This window comes from Typopeltis vanoorti, chromosome 21 (assembly GCF_054136105.1).
Source record: "Typopeltis vanoorti isolate ZY-2024b chromosome 21, IOZ_Tvanoo_1.0, whole genome shotgun sequence".
Lineage (NCBI taxonomy): Eukaryota > Metazoa > Arthropoda > Arachnida > Uropygi > Thelyphonidae > Typopeltis > Typopeltis vanoorti.
In genome coordinates, this window is record NC_143569.1 from 58,362,694 (window position 1) to 58,385,573 (window position 22,880).

The 22,880-nt window shown below is 37.3% G+C and overlaps 1 protein-coding gene across 3 annotated transcripts in view; it reads left to right on the top strand.

Annotated features, from left to right (window-relative positions):
- Positions 1–5,854: 5,854 nt before the first annotated feature.
- The window catches only part of LOC150094879 (uncharacterized), a 37,559-nt gene continuing 20,533 nt past the window's right edge, over positions 5,855–22,880 (top strand). Inside the window, exon 1 of one of the 3 annotated variants that reach the window (XM_090410942.1) lies at positions 5,855–6,052. The gene's annotated coding sequence lies outside the window, so the exon portion shown is untranslated. The other 2 variants (XM_090410941.1, XM_090410940.1) reach the window with 2 other exon arrangements.

Here is a 22,880-nt window from a genome sequence, read left to right on the forward strand (position 1 = left end):
ACAAGATCCCAGAATTACAGGAATTCGCAGCAGAGACCCAAGCTGATATTATAATCATTTGGTTTGGTGCCCAGGAGACAAACCAAAAATCAACAACTATATCACTTACTGCATGGACAGATCCTATGCAAGAGGAGGAGGCACAGCCATCTTTATCAAAAGAGGAATAAAACACAATGAATTTGATAAGGTCTGAACTGAACACATTGAAACAACAGGAATCGAAGTCTACATAGAAAACAAACAGTCTGAAGATATTTACAGCCTAAAATCCCCCAAATAAAAAACTCTTAAAATCATACCTGGAAAAACTACTGGACACAGGTAGAGCAGTGATCATAGTCAGAGATCTCAATGCAAAACACCCAACATGGAACCGTAAAAATGCAAACATCAATGGAAGAACACTCAGCTCATATACTACTACAAGAAACATAACAGGAATATGACCAACAGAGACCACATACTATGGAGCCACTGGCCGTCCAGACGTAACTTATATATCAATAATGAAAACAGCACACGGCTGTCAAATACCAGCAATTAACGAGATGAGTTCAGACCACAACACCCATCACATTGCGACTAAGCACTAGCACTATATATGATCTAAATAAAAACAACATACATCACCTTTATAAGACTATTACACTTTTTTATATATAATCTTTGTCAAGTATCTTTATTTTATCCTCCTACATGTTTTGCCAATTTTTTCTATTGGCATCCTCAGGGAATACAAACTAGTAAGCTAAAATGAAGGTTACAGACTAGGTTATAACTGATGGTGCTAAGTCACACAAAAAATTGGTATTGCGCGTGACAATGTGCGTGTCTCATTAACGTGATTTATTCTTTATGGTTCATGACGTAATTGTTATGAAAGTTCATTTCTTTGATGTAATGATCTGATAAAAGTTTTCCAAATTTCTGGTAAAATTAGACCTTGATTCTTGTTTAGGTTTTCAGTTTTACGGGCGACTGTAGCTTCTTCTTTAAAGGTTCTTGAATGGTAGTTATCTTCTATGTATGGCATGAGGCTCTTATCCCACTCAATGTGATGGTTAGTAGAGGCAAAGTGGCATGAAAGGCCTGAAATGTCTTGTCTGTTATTTCTGACATATCCTATGTGTTCTTTCTTTCTCGTTTCAAAGCTTCTAGAGGTCTGACCTACGTAACTAATACCACATGAGCAAGGTATATTATATACTCCAGAGTACTTGTAGAATGGGTGAGGATCTTTCGGTGATCTTAAAACTTTCCGAATAGTGTTGATTGGTTTGAATGCCACTCTGATCTTATGTGGTTTTAAAAGGTTAGCTAATTTTTTGGAAAGGTTGCTGACAAAAGGAATCGTAATTGTACTGATGTATTGGACGTCATCACGTTGTCGATGTGGTATATCGGTAAACAGAATCTTGTTGTAGAGTCTTTTTGGGTAACCATTTAAAAAAGGTTGTCTGGATATTGTGGTTAATTCCGTTAGTAGGTCATCCTTGTCTGTCGTATACTGTATAGCTCTTTTCTTGAGACTATGGATAATGCTAAGTTTCTGAGCTATGTGATGAACTGAGTTGAAATAGAGGTAACGTCCAGTATTTGTAGGTTTTCTGTATATAGAGAGGTTGATACTATTATTGGTTTGTTTCTTTATTAAAATGTCAAGGAATGGCAGTTTTTTATCTTTTTCCATATCTAATGTGAATTTGATGGTATTGTGGAAACTATTGATTTGGTTGAGGTAATTCATTGGTTCTTCTTTCGTATGATTCCAAATGATAAAGATATCATCTACATATCTGTACCAAATTTTCGGTTTTGGAATGATCTGGGATAAGATTTTTTTCTCTAGATCTTCCATGAATAAGTCAGCACAAGAAGTTGATAGGGGGCTACCCATAGCTAATCCAGTGAGTTGTTTGTAGATTTTTAGCATTATCCATAGTCTCAAAAAAAAGAGCTATACAGTATACGACAGATAAGGATGACCTACTAACGGAATTAACCACAATATCCAGACAACTTTTTTTTAAATGGTTACCCAAAAAGACTCTAGAACAAGATTCTCTTTACTGATATACCACATCGACAACGTGATGACGTCCAATACATCAGTACAATTACGATTCCTTTTGTTAGCAACCTTTCCAAAAAATTAGCTAACCTTTTAAAACCACATAAGATCAGAGTGGCATTCAAACCAATCAACACTATTCGGAAATTTTTAAGATCACCGAAAGATCCTCACCCATTCTACAAGTACTCTGGAGTATATAATATACCTTGCTCATGTGGTATTAGTTACGTAGGTCAGACCTCTAGAAGCTTTGAAACGAGAAAGAAAGAACACATAGGATATGTCAGAAATAACAGACAAGACATTTCAGGCCTTTCATGCCACTTTGCCTCTACTAACCATCACATTGAGTGGGATAAGAGCCTCATGCCATACATAGAAGATAACTACCATTCAAGAACCTTTAAAGAAGCAGCTACAGTCGCCCGTAAAACTGAAAACCTAAACAAGAATCAAGGTCTAATTTTACCAGAAATTTGGAAAACTTTTATCAGATCATTAAACATCAAAGAAATGAACTTTCATAACAATTACGTCATGAACTATAACTAATAAATCACGTTAATGAGACACGCACATTGTCACGCGCAATACCAATTTTTTGTATGAATTAGAACCATCAGTTATAACCTAGTCTGTAACCTTCATTTTAGCTTACTAGTTTGTATTCCCTGAGGATGCCAATAGAAAAAATTGGTGAAACATGTAGGAGGATAAAATAAAGATACTTGACAAAGATTATATATAAAAAAGTGTAATAGTCTTATGAATAATTGTCAAGAAAAAATTCAACATACATCACCTTTATTAACTGAAAACAACTCACTCAGCCCTCCAAGAAAACCTAGGCTTAGTACCTCACTTAACATCTCCTGAAGAAATAGAAAAGGCAATGGCAACCCAGGAGAAACAAATTTTGGCAGCCATATCCTATTTAACAAACACAAACACATGTTCACCACCAAACAGAGTCCATGATGAAATAAACCCACTTATCCGAGAATAGAATGGGCTACGAAGACAATATCATAGAACAATGGATCAGCAGGCAGATAATAGAGCAACGAACCAGGTTCAGTATGCACTAAAAGACCACTGAAACGAACTTTGGAACAAGAAGAGATATCACCTAAGCACAGAAGATAAGTCAATATGGAAAGTTATGTATTCACTTGGCTCTAAGCACAATGCACTCCTTCCAATGAAAGGTGAGAAAGGAATAGCCTATAAAGATGAAAAAAATCGGAAGTCTTTGCAGATAGCTTGGAAAGACAATTAGTCCCAATTATGCTTAAGTAGATTTAAACTTCATAAGAAAAATCCACACCCAAGTTGGAAAAATAACTGAGAACGCCAAGCTCAATCCAACAACAAACCAGCAGAAATATGATGATGAATAGTTTCTTTTCATCCATACGGATGGTAGGGGCAGCTATGCTACCATAATAGGGGAGTGACTATGAGCAAGGTGGTTTCCCGTTGCCTTCCTTGCCGTACTATATCCTATGGCTGTAACCTGTGAGTTCGCAGGTCTGGTTTGCCTGTTTGTGGGATGTAAACCCCCAGGATAAACTGGGGAAAAAACCCTACTGTCCATGCCCAAAACCAGCTAACTTAGCTATGGCTGAGGAAGATCCTTCAGCTTTTCACGTCTCCCACAGGAATCGAACCTGGGACACTGGTATGATGCAGTTGTTATTTGCTGTCTCTTGAATCTGTGCAAGTATAGCGTGTTCGGCTATCTTGCGTACACATGATAATAGGCTGATGGGTCGATAGTTCTGTGGAAATTGTGTATTTTTTTTCTGGGTTTGGAATTAAGAAGATGTCTGTAAATTTCCATCGTTCTGGATAATGATTTAGCCATTTGATGGCCATTAATTGCATAATGCCTTTGCGAGGAGCAACTTTAGCGCCTCTTCGTGATTCTGTCCGGTCCCCTACTTGCTATTGGGTTTTCTTATGATTTGGTATTTTTTTGCCGTCTGCGCGGTTAGCCTAATGGCTGTTGTGAAGTGCAGTGGCTGTGCGGAAATCAATGCCATCCTACGACTAAATCACTATGCAGAACGGTGGAAATTTACATACGTCTTCCCAATTCCAAAACCAGGAAAAAATATACAATTTCCACAGCGCTATTGACCTATCAGCCTATTATCATGCATACACAAGGTAGCCGAACGTGCTATACTTGCACAGATTCAAGAGACAGCAAAAAACAACCACGTCATACCAGACAAGCCATTTGGCTTTAGAAAACAGCACTCTACAACTGAACAAATATACAGAGTCGTTGACTACATTACCCAAGGGTATGAATGGCACCAGCACTCTGATGCAATCCCCCTGGACATAGCTCAGCAATTCGACAGAATCTGGCATTATGGATTAATTTTCAAGCTACACCAAGTAGGAATCCCATTATCACTAGTTTTACTCATTAAGTCGTATGTGAACAACAGACGATTTAGGATAAATATAAATGGAATTAGATCCACTGAAAGAAAAATCACAGCCGGAGTCACCCCATGGTTCACTACTGTTTCCCTTACTCTTTTCCATATGCATGGCAGATTTCGCCAAGTTGTGCTCATCCATTACCGCTCTCTATGCCGATGACACTGTCATCATAGGCAGGTCCCTATTACTACAACTGGCCATAAACAAACTGCAGATAGCAATCGACGAATTAGAGAATTGGTACAGCAAATGACGCATCTCAATCAACCCAGAAAAAAACTCCACAGTACTATTCACCCGACGAAAAGCAGAACCGAATACAACCAACAAATGTTCGGAAAAATCATCCCTTGGCACAAATCAGACAACTATCTAGCAATTCAACTTCATAAAAGCCTAAACTTCAAAACATACATAAATAGTGTCTCCACTAAAGCCAACCAGACTATAGCACAGCTATATCCACTCCTGAATAGGAAGTCTGCTAAACATAAACATCAAAATTCTTCTCTATAAATCAGTGATAAGACCTCAATTAATCTATGCCTCACCAGTCTGGGGACACACGACTAAAAGAAACATCCAAAGACTACAAACAGTCCAGAACAAATGCCTAAGAATGCTGCTAAATGCTTCCTGGTTCATCAGAAACCTTGGCATTGCACCTAATTCTTCACTATCACAGACAATCACCCAAATCAGCTGATTCGACAGGCATCTGACTACAAGCCACCAGACCGCTTCAAACATAGAAGACCGAAATCTTTCATCCCAAAAAAAAGCTGAAACTACACAAAATACTCACACAGAGGGGTAAAATACCCACACTAAACCCCTCACCCACAATCAAGAACTCAGATAAAGGGATAAAGAGTCAAGAACTCAGTCCATCACCCAAAGAAGTTCACAGTTCACGTAAGGGAATAAAAGGCGTTAACTTATTGTTATTATAATAGAAACTAGATCATTTAAAATATAACTAATATTTAAAAGAACACTCCAGTTAAATACCAAAAACTGCAAACAACTAAGACAAGTAAATAATTAAGTAAATTAATAATAATAGCAGAATACAATGATAACGGGTCAAATCATAATTCGGGATAAAAAGATCCTTTATAAAATTTTGATGTCATTAATGGAAATACCAGTATTATACTTGAAGTTTTCCAACACCTGGTCTTTTGTTAAGATTCTTTCTTATCGTTAATTTAGCTTTCTTCTTCTTCTTTCTATCCGATGCAAAATTCTTTCGGTTGTAACCTGAGTTCAGTACTAGAGCATGCTCAGAGATTGGTTTCTGTATTACTTGGTTATTCTAGTGAATTTATCGTGATTATGTTCATGATTGTTATAGAAAAGAATTGCCATCTACATGAAATTCAATAAAAGGGTTCAGTATTTCTCAGAGGTTGCTATATTTTGTGTAATGAATAGTTGAATTATATTCATGAACCACGTAATGGATTATCGGTAATATTCTGAGATCAACTACTCAGCTGGCAGTGTTGTCAAGTACGTGAGTTCTTAAAAAAAAAAAGAAAAAGAAAAAAAAGTTATTCCAAGTTTTTCAGTATCGACAGAATTGATTTAAAACTTACACCCATTTCATTTAGTTCTCCCTCCAGAAAAGGAAAAGAAACTAAATGAATTTTAAATGTATTGAGGAAAGCGTGATGTATTTCTTAATATGGTAGTTCCTTTTTATTTGTGTTTGTATCACTGTATGTTAAATAAATAATAAGTAGATAAGTAATAATAACAATAAGTCGTGTAATGTTTACGAAACTAATAAGTTATAACCATCATACTGTATCTCCACAACTGTTTATAAGTGCCCTGTTATTCATGTTTTTAATTACCTGAAGGAAGGTGTGACCTTTACGCACCCTGGTATTTGAAATAATCTGCTTTTCTTGTGAGGCATTAACCCAAATTCCGGTATTGGAAAAACATATATCCTTACAAAAAATATTCTGTCTCCTGTAAATTACGCTGCTTGCTAAGTGGCGTAAAGATTCGTCTTTTTCTACGATTGTGGTCATATTTTGTTAAATCAACGAAAAAAAAAAAAAAAACATTTAATGGTATCCCCATCCCCGAAAAAAAAAAAATAAAATAAAATAAATATCCACTTCAAATATTCTGAGCCTATACGCTTCTTTCTGGCATAGTGATTTCGTTACGTTCTCCTGAATTTAATATTGGTAATATACAACTAAAGAGTAAATTTCGAGATTTGCAGTATGTATTTTATACAAGATACTGCAAGATATATATTGGTTATTCGCTGTCTGGGTCTTTTACATGGCATATATGGGGAAGGGATTGTTACCCTTAGAAAAACCCTAAACCTCCACTTCTGGGGTCTATAATATCGAACTCCGAAAGTACCATGTGCTGAAGGTAATCAAACTTCTAAGTTGCTCTTGCATAATTTAAAATAAAGCACCCTTATTTTGGTATTAAATAACAAATTTTGTGTTCTGCTACATCAAAATACTTAGGAGTAATTATATATATACACACACACACACACGCGCGCGCGCGCACACACACACACACACACACACACGCATACTTTGTTTTCCTCACTCGATTCTGTAACTTGCATTTTGTGATATGCTCATTTCCAAATACATAATCATTAGAATGCTTAAGCTTTTAGAACAGAATTAAAAGTGCAGTGTAGAGAATATATGGTTTCTATCCTGACCAAGTCATGTAGCTATTCAGGGGAAATAAATATCCCCTCCCAAACTGTTAACCTGGCATTTTTTTGATGTCATGAAAGGTAATCAAACATAAATTTTTCACTTTTACAGGCTTAAAAAAAAGTCAAGTTGCTATTTGAAGATGAATTAGTCTTTAAAGAGTATAGATTTAAAGAACCATGTCAGGCTGTTTTGAATAATGGAAGTGGTTGCCAGCATGGTTTGCCAAGTGGTTACTGCACCCACTCACCAACCAACAGGCTGTGGGTTCCAGTCCTGATATGGATGTTTCAGGATGTTTGTTGTGATTATCTTTATGTGGAAGATGAATTTCATTGCCCAGTGTGAGACCACTTCTCCACTTATTGGAGGTCTGAAGGAATGCCCACATTCCTTTATCTTTCTTTAAAAACATACACCAAAGATGCACTCAAACATCCATTGCATAGTTCATTCCACTTAATATGCTTCTTAACCAAACCTTTATTTTACAGGATGACCTCAGTCATCACTGGAAATTAAGTACTTGTGGCACATATGTCAGAAATAAATATTACTCTCTTCCTCATTTTCATATGTTACATAATTTAACATATGAATTATGTTAAATTATATGTTGCATGCACACACACACACACATATATATGTTACATAATTTCTGTTACACACACAGTGATCTCTTGACTATCCCACCTTCAATTAATGAACCGTTGAATTGGTTAGTGTATCAACTGATTTCTGCTATCCATCCATCCCTCCATCTGTTCATTGGATATTAACAGATGCTTGATGTTCCACACCAATCCTCACCATGTGGTTCTATTGTATGCTTTTCTATAGGCTTCAACTCTGATCAGTCATCCAGACACACCAACCATCCATCTCTTTAATGGTCTACCCTTCCTCTTTTTCCAAGAACTTTACCTTCTATTACTGTTTTGAGAAATACTCCTGCCATCCTTTCAGTGTGTCTAAGTATTTCAACTTTCTTCTGTCAGTATCCTTATGGAGCCTTCAAGTTCTACTGATCCTTTCTGGCACCCATCCATTTGTCTGCCTTTCAGTGTATATGGTATCCTCAATTGCCTTGTGTAACATCTCTAAAGCAGCTATCGTTTTCCTCTCAGACTTCTTTAGTTTCCAAGTCTTACATCCATAAGTTGCTGTTGGAAAAACAGCTGAATCCAAAATCCTCAATTTTGTTCCTGTGAAGATAAATCCATCCTTCCAGATTTTAGACAAGTCTCTGACTGTTGTTTTAGCCATTCCTAATCTTCTGATGAACAGCAATTTTTCACATTTCTGCTGTAGCATCATGTAATTCTACCTTCAGTTATCTGATCCTTCAGTTATACGATCAGCAAACTGTTTTCCCACTGTGGTTGGATAATTGTATACTGTATATAGTTGGATAGTTGGATACTGTATATAATAAAGCTACCTGAATATTATATTTCCTACACACCTTAACTATTGAAGAATGTTGGAAAGTTCTAGTGACCTAATGAAATTCGAAAAGTGATAACTTTAAAAATTATTTTTACTCCACTTCTAACCGTTATTTACCTCCAAGGTATCTTTCAATATGTGGCAAGTAAAGGAAAAATTACTATATGAGGATGATGGTAGTTGATGACACTGGAAGATTGGTAACAACCAATACAGAGGATATAGTTGAATTATTCATTAATCAGTTTATCAGTATATTTCATTCTCGTGAAGCTAGAAGCTGGAGTATAGAATGTATGGTAGAGGAGGGACTGATGGTAAATGAGCAAGAAGTATATGAGGAATTAAGTAAATTTGATGTTAATAAGGTAATAGGATTTGCCAGTATATCGCCATGTGTCTTGAGGGAATACCTTATGGAATTCCCTCAAGACACCTTTGGTGCAACCATTTAATGTGACTCTTGCAACAGGGCAAGTCCCAAAGGAATGCAAGTGAGAAAAATTATTCCACTTCATGGGGGGGGGGGATAAGACAGGCTACAAATTATACGCCAATCTGTGTGTATGCAGTTGTTAAGGTAGTAAAGAAGTTGTTGAGAACTAAAATTCAAAAGTAGATAGATAATAGCAGCATTCTTTATGATGGTCAGCATGGGTTTGTTAGGTGGGAGGGGAGGTGTTTCTGCAATCTGCTTATATATTACAACAAGGTCACAAACTTACTTGATAAAGGAGATGCATATATGGTGGTGTACTTGGATTTTTCAAAGGCCTTTGATAGACCACCACATGACAAGCTGGTAGCTAAATTGAAATAGATGGGATTAGGGATTAGATAACAGACTAGTATGTTGGATTGGCTGTTGGACAGTATCAGCTGGTTGTGTATGGAGGAGTGGTATCCTAAAAGAGAAAGGTCACTAGTGCAGTGCCACAGGGATCTGTTTTGGAACTGGCTTAGCTGGAGATGTGCAGCTATTCGTCGATGATGCAAAGCTCAGAAGGGCTATGAGAAATAGAGCAGACATTGTTGCCATGAAGGAGGATATAAATAGACTATGAATGAGCAAATGATTGGAGCTGTAAGTTTAATATTGTGGAGTACGTGGTCTTGGAATTTGGTGAGCAAGGTTGGGATGCAGAGTATACAATTAATGGAGAAATTTTGGAGGAGGTGGAGGAGATGAGAGATCTGGGAGTGATGGTGGATAGACACTTGAAGTTTAGGGGTCACATTAGTAAAACTGTAAGAACATCCCAATGGATTATGGCAGTAATGAGGAGGACATTGACATACAGAGGTAAAGAGGTTATGGTTCCCCTGTGTAATGCTATAATCAGTCCACACATAGACTACTGTGCACAGATTTGGTCACCTAGTTTTCAGGGGGAATGAGGATCTATTGGAGAAAGTCCAGAACAAAGTTTACTAAGTTAGTATCAGGTCTAGAATGTCAGATACGAGGAGAGATTGAAAGAATGCAACTTGCAGAGCCTTGTGAATAGAAGAAGAGTGGATATGTTTGAGACATATAAGTTGGTGAAGGGTTGTTAACAGATTAATGTGGAGAAGATATTTCATAGAGTATGAATGGCATTCAGGAGATGGGAGTGGACTGCCCGAAGACCGAGGTGTGGAATAACATAGTAGAGAATGATGGTGCTGGTAGAATGGCCTCAAAGACACAGGAATTGCCATGTTTGTATTCAAATGTAAGGAGTACTCTTAATAAGTTTAATACTCTGAGTTTCTTGCATTGGTTTAGTCAATATGCCTGTCCAAAGACAATCGGTATTAGTGAAATGTGGTTCTCTGAGAATAATGTGATGTCGCAAATAGAAATGGAAAGATATACAATTTTTCAAAAGATAGGAAGGGTGAAAAGAGGAGGGAGAAGTGATGTTAATGATTGCAGAGGAATTGTGTCCTCAAGTGTTGAGGTTGATAGTACATGTGCAGATTTTGAATCTGCACATGTGGTGTGAAATTGAAATTAAGGCTAGTATATCTGCTAGGATGCTGTTATAGGTTAGGGAATGTAGAGAATACTAATGATTGTGAAATGTTTAGGCAAATTGGTTGGGTGTGTAAAAAGGTGATCTTGATGGAAGACATTAATTACTAGAATATAGAATGGAAGGAGGAGGAGATAGTGCATGGGAAAAGGAAAGTGAGTTTATTGAATTTCTCAGGTCTTAATTTCTTAAGCACTATGTGACAGAAGCAACTAGAGGCTTTAGTGTTTTGGATTTGATGATAATATCACAAGATGTAGTTGTTAATGCTGCAAGTTGGTGAGAGTGATCATAAGGTACTTATGTGGGAAGTGGTGAAACAAGAAAAGGTTACTGCCAAAAATGGATATACTCTATGTGGAAGTATAAGATGGGTGATTATGGGAAGCTCTGTAGTCAGTTAGCATTAATACGTTGGGTAGATGAGCTGTGCAGGAAAGATGTTGACAGTGCTTGGAAATTCATAAGGCAGTATCTGATACTGTTGGAAGTTTATTTTCCACTTGGTTAGACTATAATAAATTTAATTTAATCCTTTATCCAAGTGTATGCAAACGAAGTTTGCACCTGAAGTATCTTCAGGACTGAGGCAACTCGTAGTAAAGGTGGACCAAGCTCTCATCACTCCTTGTCTCATAATGCAAAGCACATCTCCTTGCGGACATGTATAATGCTATGCATTAAGGAAGGGCCACTACCCAGACCGATTTCGACCTTTATTGAGGTCTCGTCAGTGGGAGCCAGACCCAGAAGTGGTGATACTAAGGCAGAAGCAATGGAGAGGTCATATTTACTTATACGAGTTGCCAAAAGGTGTACCACCTTATTATTAAATTACTCTGGATTTAGAGAAAGATGTTGGAAGTTTGTATGCAACTGTGTTTGCATACACTTGGATAAAGAATTAAACTAAATTTATTATAGTATCTTGGAATTTGGAATTGCATTCCAAAGGTTAAGCAACTAAATATAGTAGGAATGAAATGGATAAGAAATTAAATAAGCTGTATTTGAATAGAAAAGGTTACGGAGATGGTATAAGACAGTTGATGGCAGTCAGATTCACGAAGCATATAAATCGCAGGCTAGGAAGATGACGAGCATGGTAAAGAAGAAAACAGTGTAGTTTGAGAGTAGATTGGTTGGTCTGTCCAAGGTTAATTCAAGGAAATCCTCATGCCATATGGCAAGCAAGAGGAAAAATAATTATGGCAGAATAACCATTGCAAAGGGGAATTATTGAATGACCACTTTAAGTGCATATACATGCTGGTGTAAATGATGCCATGCAACATGTATAAGGGAGACAATATTAGCAAAGTGAAAGAACCAATGGTGTATCAAGTCTTGATAATTTGAAACTTCTAGGACAGAAGTTTCAAATTATAGACCAGTCTGTACTGCAATTGAAACACTATTTGTATATATGTTACATTAGTTTTTTTGTAATCCCTGAAAATGTCTCATTGACTGAGACGATTAAATTTTATTTTAATCCTTTCTGAGCACTGCATACAATCCATTAAGCCTCCAATATGATGACACACTGTAAAAGTTCTCTCATCTTGGCAACTCGGACCACAATCTAGTATAAGTTTCCAGTCTCACAGAATGCTTTTCCTCTGACCACACCCAACCTCATTTGAATGATATCTCCAATCAAATTGAGAAAAATAAGAAAACACATCAGTTGGTGAAATAAGATCTTTCACCAGTTGATGATTTATCTTCCATTTCAAAAGATTTCTTCATTGTGTTGGTATTTTTTTTTTTTTTTTTTGTTACTGATTTATGGTATAGAAGGCAGAAAAGAGTGGACATGGTAGAAACTTATGTTATTAAAGGGGATCTATGAGATTGGCAGAAAGGAAATTTTTCAGTAAGGTGAAGTCATATTTTCCTATACCAGTTATCAAAAAATATGTATTAATTCTGCATTACTTCAACTTTAGTATCACTTCTGGGTCTGGCTCCCACTGAAGAGACCTCAATAAAGGTTGTAACCAGTCTGGGTAGTGACCATTCCCATTATACATTATACATAGCATTATACATGTCCACAAGGAGATGTGCTTTACATTATGGGATACTAAGGCAAGTGATGTGAAGTCATACCACCATTACCATGAGTTGTTGTCCCAGTCATGAAAATACTTGACGCGCAAAGTTTGTTTGCTTGCACCTGGATAAAGGATTAAACCAAGTATATAATTTCTTGGTATCTTTCATTTATGTTATGGTGTATATAATTATAATATGATATTATAACAAACCTCTATGGACTCAGCAGAGTCATCATGGTTGCAGACAATGCTATCTACTGCTCATAATTTTGTCTGTTAATTGCATGTGTTTATGAAGAACCTGAGTTTCCAGGTGGAGGAACCCTGCTACCTGTATATGAAATTAGCTAATTCACTTTCATTTTGGAAAGGTCCACATTAATTCTTGTCACAATGAGAGGTCTTTAGCTTTTCTCTTTGAAGTGCACACTGTCCTGTTGTTATTATTATACTGCAGACAACAGCATAGAAATTAAATTTAATTTAAAGAAGGTAGATGATATATATTTCTCTTTGAATATCACCTTAGGAAAATCCCATGCTCCCATCACTGTATTACACCAAGGCTGCAATATTAATATAAAAGTCATATGTGTTTACAATTATAGAGAAATTGGTAACAACTCTGGTGGATATCAGAGAGTTGTATATGGGGAAACAATATCAGGGAGGAGGAAGGTTACAAGTGGAGTTCCACAGAGTTCAGTACTGGGATCATTTCTGTTCACTCTTTGTCAATGATATTGTCACAGGACTACAGGGAGATGTTTAGTTGTTTGCAGATGATGTGAAGCTTAGGAGGATTTTTAGGTATAGTTCTGTGTTGGCTCTACAAGAGGATTTGAATGGGCTGGGAAAATGGGCAAATTAATGGGGATACAGTTTAATGAAACTAAATGTAAGGTTTTGAAATGTGGGATCCATAGATGGGATGCTTCATACTCAGTTGGTGGGGTTATAGTGAAAGAAGTTGAGAAAGCAAAGGATCTTGGGGTGATTGTGGATAGAGATTTGAAGTTACGAGGACATATTGCAAAAGTTGTGAAGATATATTAGAGAATTGATGCAATGTTGAGGAGGACATTGACCATGAGAGATAAAAGTGTGGTAGTCCCATTGTACAGTATGGCTCAAAAAAAAAAAAAAACAATAAGTTTGATTCTGTCGCGACAGGAGGAATCTTTGTCTGGACGATTTCATTCGAAGGTGAGTTAACTGATCTCATACGGAGGTAGCAGGGTTTTTTCTCCCGGAAACTCAGGTTTTTCATCCCACATACAGACAAATCGGCCCTTCAGAACACACGCAATTTACAGACAAAAAATACTAGTTGTGGTAGTAGTGGTGAAGGTGGGCGGTAGATGGCGTTGATGGAGATGATTCGTAGTAGAGGTTCGGTGTAGTGGTTGAGAGAGTTGTAGGTGTCCTCCCGCGATGGGTCTTCGGACTCCTTGGAGGTGTCACGAATAATAATAATAATAATAAAACATGGTTGGAGGAGCTTTGTGTGTGATAGTGTGTAGTTCCCACAAAGAGTCTCTGATTCTGTGGAGGTCAGATGTTAATAATAATAATGATTATGAAAGTATTGGAAAAACCAGAAAGAAAAAGCCTAACCTAACGTTTTAATAATAGAAATAAATCTGTATATAACTAACAAGTTATCAGAATATGATAATACTCTTCATTTCTGCAGCAGTTGTTTGTTTTATAAAGGACACATGAAACATTTCATTTTAGAAAAATCTGATACTGAAAAACAAGGCATATTGGCATCCAGAAGGCATGTCTCAGGATGCCAATGCAGTTTTTTCTGAAAACTATCCCATTCAAAATGCAATGGATTGGCACTTTATTCTTGCCTGAAAAAAAAAAAAAAAATAAATAAATAAATCTATTCCTCGTATTCTTGTTAACACACTCTTACAAAACTTCAGAGTTGTCCCCCTTGTTTCTCACCCATCATGCTGTTATTATTATTATTAAGAGAGACCCCCATGGAGTCAGGGACTCATCGAATGAGGCCACATTCTACACATACTAGCTATTATACTTATTCTTGAATTCATTCACACTGCTTGCACATACTACATCCAATGGTAATCCATTCCAATCATATACCACCCTGTGTGAGAAAAATCTAGCCTTCACCCCCTTAGTGGAATTCATTCTCAGCTTCCTTATCCCACCCTCCATAAAATGAAAAATTCCATCAGCTGAAATCCTGTATAACCTTTCAGAAGTTTGTATATCTCAATCATATCAGCTCCTCTTTTTTCCTGTTTTCTAGTGCCTCTAGTCTACAAATTCTCGAACTGTCTTTATAATAAAGTATTCTAAGGCTGTCCAAAGCACTGCCTGCAGGCTGCATGCGGCCCACAGTGCGATTTTGTGTTGCCTGCCTTTTCAATGTTGTTAAGCTCATGATTTTCACGAGCATAAAAATAAAATAATTTGAATTGAATGTGTATTAGATATTTTAATTCTATCACTAATCGATAATCTCAATATTGGTAATTTTATTTGGTGTTTTTACATCACTATATACCCACATGTTTTTCAAATATTAGATGTGTCAAGGAAGCGTTCTTACACTATTTTGTTCCAACGTGCATGTTCTTGGCGCTCATGGGGAATGTGAGCGCGTGATAGTGCTGTTCATTTGTTCAGCTATTGAGGTTGTGTCACTGCTGCCAACTAAATTAATAGACGCACATTATAATGTGGCCCTTGGATAATTTTTTTTTTAATGCGGCCTTCGGATTACCTAAGGTTGGACAGCCCCGAAGTATTGCATAATCCTGATATCAATTTTAACACTCTCCTTTGCACTCTCTATCATCTAGTTTCTGTTGTGATAAAAACTAGGAGACCAGACCTGTGCACAATAGTCCAGATGAGGTCTTATCAAGGCCTTGTAATGAAGCAAAATAACATCCTTATCTTTACATGTGAACATTCGTTTCAGCATTACAGTTATCTTTTGAGTTGTATTTGCAATCTTTGTCACATGGCCCCTAAACTTCAACTTCCTATCTATTAACACTCCAAGATCCCTAGCCTCATCAGTTTCTTCTAACCTAATCTCATTAATATAGAACAACATTGGATATCTAATCACGCCGAAGTGAATGACGTTACATTTACTGACATTGAACTGACACGAGTTTTCCCATGCCCACAATTCCAGTCTATTCATATCATTCTACAAAGACTGCATATCAGCATCATTCCTGATTACCTTACCTATCTTTGCATCATCAGCAATTAGCTGCATGCCGCTTGTCAAATCCTTCCCAGTATCATTAATGTACAGATTGAATAAGAATGGACCAAGGACTGATTCTTGTAGCATACCACTGGTTACGTTAAATCTTGCAGACTCACATTCCCTGTATACCATTTTATAGTCCAAATCCATTTTCTCCAATTTATTCAACAGCCTTCCATGCTGTATTCTGTCATAAGCCTTAGCAAAATCCAAAAGTATCATGGTGTAATCCAGGGGTTCCCAACCTTTTTGTTTCCTAGAGCACATTCTAAAATACCGGTAGGGTGACTGGCACCATCTATTTTTTCAAGCAAATTTTTTGAATTTGTTTGTTAAATGAATACATACAAAGTTGACATTGTAATCAATTGTTTTATTACTTAAAAGCTTACATTATATAAAAATTTAAATATATATATATATGTAAGTTAGTGTGATCTTTGGCATTGCATTTCATTGGCCAGTGCTTCATAATTAGGAGAATATGATATTCCAGTTCTTAAACTGGAATGAACAACTTCGAATGCGCATCTACTTTACATTGTATGTGTTTGATACTCGTCATGTGTCATTAACGTATGCGTCATATAGCATGCCATGAATTGTTGCGTGATTATTTCAAACTATACGGCACACAGTTGAACAGTGGCGGGCACACACAAATTGGTCGACAGGTGCCATGGTGCCCGCGGGCATAGGGTTGGGAACCCCTGGTGTAATCCATACCCCCTTGTCTAGTTCAACGGTAACGTTGTTATAGAATGTGAGCAAGTTGCTAAAACATGACCTTCCCTTATTAAACCTATGCTGTTCGTTGCAAAGTAGAGATTCTCTATCAACCCATTTCTGAATGTGAACCAATTTTTCCAAAATCTTCACCTGATTGGTGAAGATTTTGGATACTGATTGGTCAGTAGTAGGATACTTCAGTCTTTGCACCACCCTTGTGCAATGGGATTACCATAGATTCTTTCCATTCCTGCAAAATCTTCCCTGTTCTAAGACTCAAATTATATAGCCTGGTCAAAGGAATATCCAGTTCAGCTGAACACTCTTTTAGCACCTGTGCTGATATCCCATCAGTCCCTTTTGCTGAGTTCTTATTCACTTTGTGCAACAGCTCTAACACCTCCTCTTCATACACCTGAGTTTCTTCAGAGGTAGCAGTGAACTCAGTGTGGCATACTCTAGGTTGATAGCTTTTAGCAAAATGGGCACTCGTTAATTGAACAACCTCTTCTGCATTTGTCATTCTCAAACCATCTGCATTCAGAAGAGATATTCTTTGATAGTCCTTCTTTTTTACTTACAACATATTGATAGAATTCTCATGAGTTGTCTTTAGCTTGCAAAGCCAATTTCTTTTCATACTGAGACTTAGCCTTCTGTACAACAGTTGTGACTCTTCTGACTTTCTGCTTATAGTTTTCATAACGGACATCCTCCTTATGCAGACAGTATTCCTTCCATCTCAACTGTTTCTTACAAATCTCTTGCTTAACAGGACACATTCCGATATTGTATTATGGAAGTATTTTTTAAATGCTTCCTATGTACTACTATTGATATTCTTCCCATCCAGCAACTGATACCTTTCCATTGAACTCTGTATACTCCTCAGTTGATCATAATTTCCTGCTTTGTAGTTTAGCATGTAACCTTTTCTGAATGGAACATTCATTAACTTAATAATTTTCCAAGTGAGTAATGCATGATCACTGTCACCGTCCAGAGGCAGAATAGTTACGTCTTTAACTGAAATACCCTCTGACACTATAATCAAATCGAATACGCTTTGACCTTGAATTCCATGCTGCTTGAAGAAGTTGTCCCACAACAGCTGAATAAATTTGGTTTCATTCTTCTCACGAGGGTTTACTGTTACCCAATCTGTATTTGGATAATTAAAGTCTCCTGTTATGATTTCTCTTTTTGTACCCATCATCTCTATTTGGTGACCAATCCACCAGGTCTGTAACAACACTCCACTATGTAATTGATCTTGTTAGATTCCACCTCACACCATGTGGCTTCAAATTCACTGTCACATGAAATACTGTTACTAGTACTACAATCACAGTTCTCCACACTGTCTGGATTCAAGTCGTCCAGTATCATTGGCAGCATGCCCCCTCCCCTATCCTTCCTGAAAATACTGCACCCTTTGCACTCTATACCAGTTAGCATTATCTGATTCTGATAGCCTACAATCTGAGGTCCCAAGATATTGACCAAGGCAACAAACTATACCCTTTGTTTCTGATACTGCTAGTTTTTGTATATAGATATAATATGCAGTCTGTAAGACATGCAGTTGGACAACTTGCAGATATCTATTCTTCTCTAGTGCCTTATACATTTAGGCATCGTTGCACACATTTGATGGGTCTGGACCAGATGAACACAAAGTTCGAAATTGTTCTCTCCTTGTAATCATTTCCATAATAATGGCCATTCCCGTCATTAGCACAATTATATAGCATTGTCACTCTTACACTCATATTCCCACCCTTCCATTATAATTTACCCTAACTCTCTGCGTTAGGTCTCATACCAGTTATTTTTTCTTCAAGACTCCGATACCAAATGCATTCAGGTGTAGATATCATTCTATCACACAGATCTTGCATCCATTCCTTCTACATGGCTTATGCATTGAATCGTTTGCCATTATAGTACTTCTTTATTCATTTTTATCATATCGAGGTAATACACTTACTATTTTCACTTTCTCACTCTTCACTGTATTATGTATTGCAAAAATTTCTTCTGTGTTTATTCTCTAAAAATCCCTTTAGTAGGTTATATGTTTCTATCATATTTTCTCTTTTCTGCCTGTCAACTAAATTTTGCAATCCACAAATCTTCGGTCTGCCCTCATAGGGAGCACTCCACCAACGAGTCACCATTTGGGTTAGGTCACTTGTCTCTGGATGCTCTCCAACACTTCATTATCCCAAGAACCCTAGGCAACCAACTCATGTTACAATTTAATGGAATAATTACAGCACAAAAATAAATTAAAATAAACAGCTGGTTTAATTGTTTTAATATTTTGTCTCAGTCACAGAGACATCTTCAAGAATACAATGTTAAAATTGTAATCACACACACACACACACACACACACACACACACACACACACAAAAGAAAAGAAACAATGAGTGGAAGAAAATAAATTAGACTAGAGAGAAACTCAAGTCCTACGAGGGGCACCAGTATGGGTGCTGTTGGCTAGCCTTAGATGTTGAGTGGGAGGCCTAAGAATTAAAGATTCCCAAATTTTTTTGAAGCTTAATACAATCATATTTATTAAGATTGGGCTGATTTTTTAAATCCACTATTGATTCTAAAAAGAGTCAAGTTTATATTTACTATTGTGGAGCATGGTGGTTTTCTTCAATCTGATCCTGTGCAAGGTATCCAAGGCATGGTCTGCTAGACCTGACTGCCTATAGTTGTGGCAGCAGATGTATTTTTTGTGTTCTTCTAGGCAGGTGTTAGGAAATCTTCCAGTCTGACTATAATATAAGCTGAAAGAGCAAGGAACCTTGTAAACACCTGGAATAGAAAGAGAGGGCGTGAATCTTTAGGAGAGTGGAGAAGGAAAGCCAGCTTCAATTGTGAATTTTAATTATTCCATTAAATTGTAACATGAGTGTAAATCAGCACCTAAGCCTAAATACTCACCTAGGAAACTAAACTTCCATTCGGCATAATGGTCCAGATGTGGCTAGATCAAAGCTTATACTATAAGAGTAAATCATAATCTCTTCATTTCTGCTTGTCACTGTTGAACACAGTGACAAGCAGAAAGAGACCTTTTGAGACCATTTTTGTAGTATGCCCTCGAAACTTCAGTTCTCTGTCCACCACCATCATATCCAAACCCGTAGCAGTATCACCTTCCCACAGTCCAGTTCCATCAGTGTGATACACAGCTTGTAACTCTTTAGCCCAAAATATGGAATGTTAGACTCTGCCATATGAACTGGAAGCCATTAACTGTCCTTTCTCACACTGTTAGTCTATTAAAAGAATCTTTTATTATCAGCAAAAAACTGACTATCGCTTTGCACATCATTCCCAATATCATTAACATTCTAATAAAATAACAGTGGCATAAATACAGCCTCATGTTAAAACCCATGACACACCACTCTGTTATCCATGCCACCAGCTTCGTGTCCATTACGATTTGCTCCACCTTACATAATAAGGTTCTGTTATCTTACTTGAATGCCTTTGCAAAGTATAGCTTCATGGGGTAGTGATTTCCCTCATCTAACTTTGCTGTTACTTTATTGTAAAATGTGAGTAATTTACCAAGACAAGACTGTCTACAGAGCCCTGCTCTTTCTCCTTTCCCCACCCTCCAAAAAAAGTATCATATTCCTGTCCACTTTCCTAAATTTCATTATTATTACGGACAACTCCAAAGGGTCCTTAGACTCATCGAGGGAGATCATGATGTTCAAGGCCCCCTTCGATGAGTCTAAGGACCCTTTGGAGTTGCCCGTAATAATAATGAAATTTAGGAAAGTGGACAAGAGTATGATACTTTTTTTGGAGGGTGGGGGAAGGAGAAAGAGCAGGGCTCTGTAGGGAGTAGGTCTTGTCTCAGTAAATTACTCACATTTTACAATAAAGTAACAGCAAAGTTAGATAAGGGAAATCACTACCCCATGAAGCTATACTTTACAAAAGCATTCAAGTAAGATAACAGAACCCTATTATGTAAGGTGGAGCAAATCATAACGGACATGAAGCTGGTGGCATGGATAACAGAGTAGTGTGTCATGGGTTTTAGCATGAGGCTGTATTTACACCACTGTTATTTTATTTGTATGTTAATGATATTGTCATGAACTATCCAACATTTGTGTGGTATCTATCATACTTTGCTTTGCATTCATTCACAACAGACTCTAGCAACCTATTCCACTCATTCATTACTCTCCAAGCAAAAAACCTAGTTCTAACACACTTGCTAACTACACTCTTACTCAATTTCCATGGATGGACCCTAGTTCTCCCACCACCAGACCTGTTCTGAAAAATTTCTCTTTGAATTAATCTTGTAAAAACCTTTCAGTAATTTGTATGTCTCAATCATATCATCCCTTTTTTTTCTGCATATCAATCAGTTTCTGTAATCCACAAATCTTCAACCTGTTCTTGTAAGATTCATTCCATAGGGCTACCATTTTGGTCACTTGCTGCTGGATCCTCTCCATGTACTCCTCATCACCAAGAAACCCTGCTGCCTGGATCTGCACACAGTAGTCAAGATTGGGTCTTATCAAAGCTCGATAAAGAGGAACAATAACCCACTTGTCTCTACTTGTTCAAGTATTCTTCAGTAACCAAGTGATCTGATGAGCTGCTTTAGCCACTTTTGCTATGTGCCCCCCCTCCAACTTTAACTCCCTATCCACTAACACTCCCAAATCTCTGGCTTTGTGTATTTCCTGGAGTACAGTTCCACCAGTGTGGTATACAGCTGGTAATCTTTTCACCCCAAAATGCCTAACCTTACACTTTGCCACATTAAACTGACATCCATTCTCCAACAGCATCCAACAAAATATACAGTTGGAGCTGCTGTAGACCAGGGGATGGAAAATAGTATGCATCGGCAAGTAGACTCAATTAATGGAGGATAGGTAATTATTTTGGGCGATTTCAACTATGGGAACATAGATTGCAAGGAGGAGAGGCACATGGGAGGAAGGAAATGGAATTTATGCAGTTACTAAGGGATAATTACCTGAGACAGCATGTGATGGAATATACTAGGGGTTCAAGAGTTTTCGATCTAGTAATTGCATCTGAGAATTTGTCTATAACAAATATGACCACGTTGCCACCAATTGATGACAGTGATCACATGGTCTTGACCTGGGAGGTGGCTAAATGTGTGGAATTTTTAGTTAAGATTAGATATATGTAGAATTACAGGGCTGGTAAGTATGACAAGCTTAGGAGATTGCTTGGATCAGTACCATGGTATGTAAAACTGCAAGGGCTGGATGTTGATAGTGCATGGGAAGTGATAAAGCAGTGTTTGAGGGAGGTCAATGGCAGACTGCATAGAGTCAGGAGAGTAAATCAGGTGGGAGTTAAATGGATGAATATCATCATTAAGCTGCTGAAAAAGAAAAGAAACAATTGTGGAGGGAATTTAAAGAGAAAGGTAACCTGCAGGTACATGAACAGTACAAGCCAGAAGGGTAACTAGTGTGGTAAGAAAGGCAAAAGCAGATTATAAAAGAAAGGTAGCAATGCAAGCTAAAGTGAATCCCAAGCAGTTCTTTCGATAGTGTAATAAACTTTTCCAATTTTCTTACAGCTAATCCTTTGATACTGATTAGTCTATGATTAGCTATATCTTAATATCTGTCATTTGAAATTAAAATGAATTTTGAAGTGAAATTCAAGCAAGGCCTTCCAACAGCATATTGATATCTCTTGGAGATATGAATATAGACATTGTCTATATTGATATCTATAGAGACAGCTGTCTATAGAGTTTACTTCGTCACTCAAACATATTCTTAGGTAGAGCAGTGTAGGCTGAGTAGGAACAGAGGCAGGTTAACTATCCTTTCAGATGACAAGAGTAATAACATCAAAAATGGCTTTCTTCAGCTCTAGTTGGTGGGCTACTGCTGATCCTCTGTCAGGCCGATTCATCATCATGGGGAAAAAGATGATCACCCCTCCTTCCGTTAAAACCATGAATATGCTACATACAAGAATAAGCCTATGGTATCTAGCATCAAGCCTTACAACCCCCCACAGAATCAAGTTCAGTGAAGAAATGG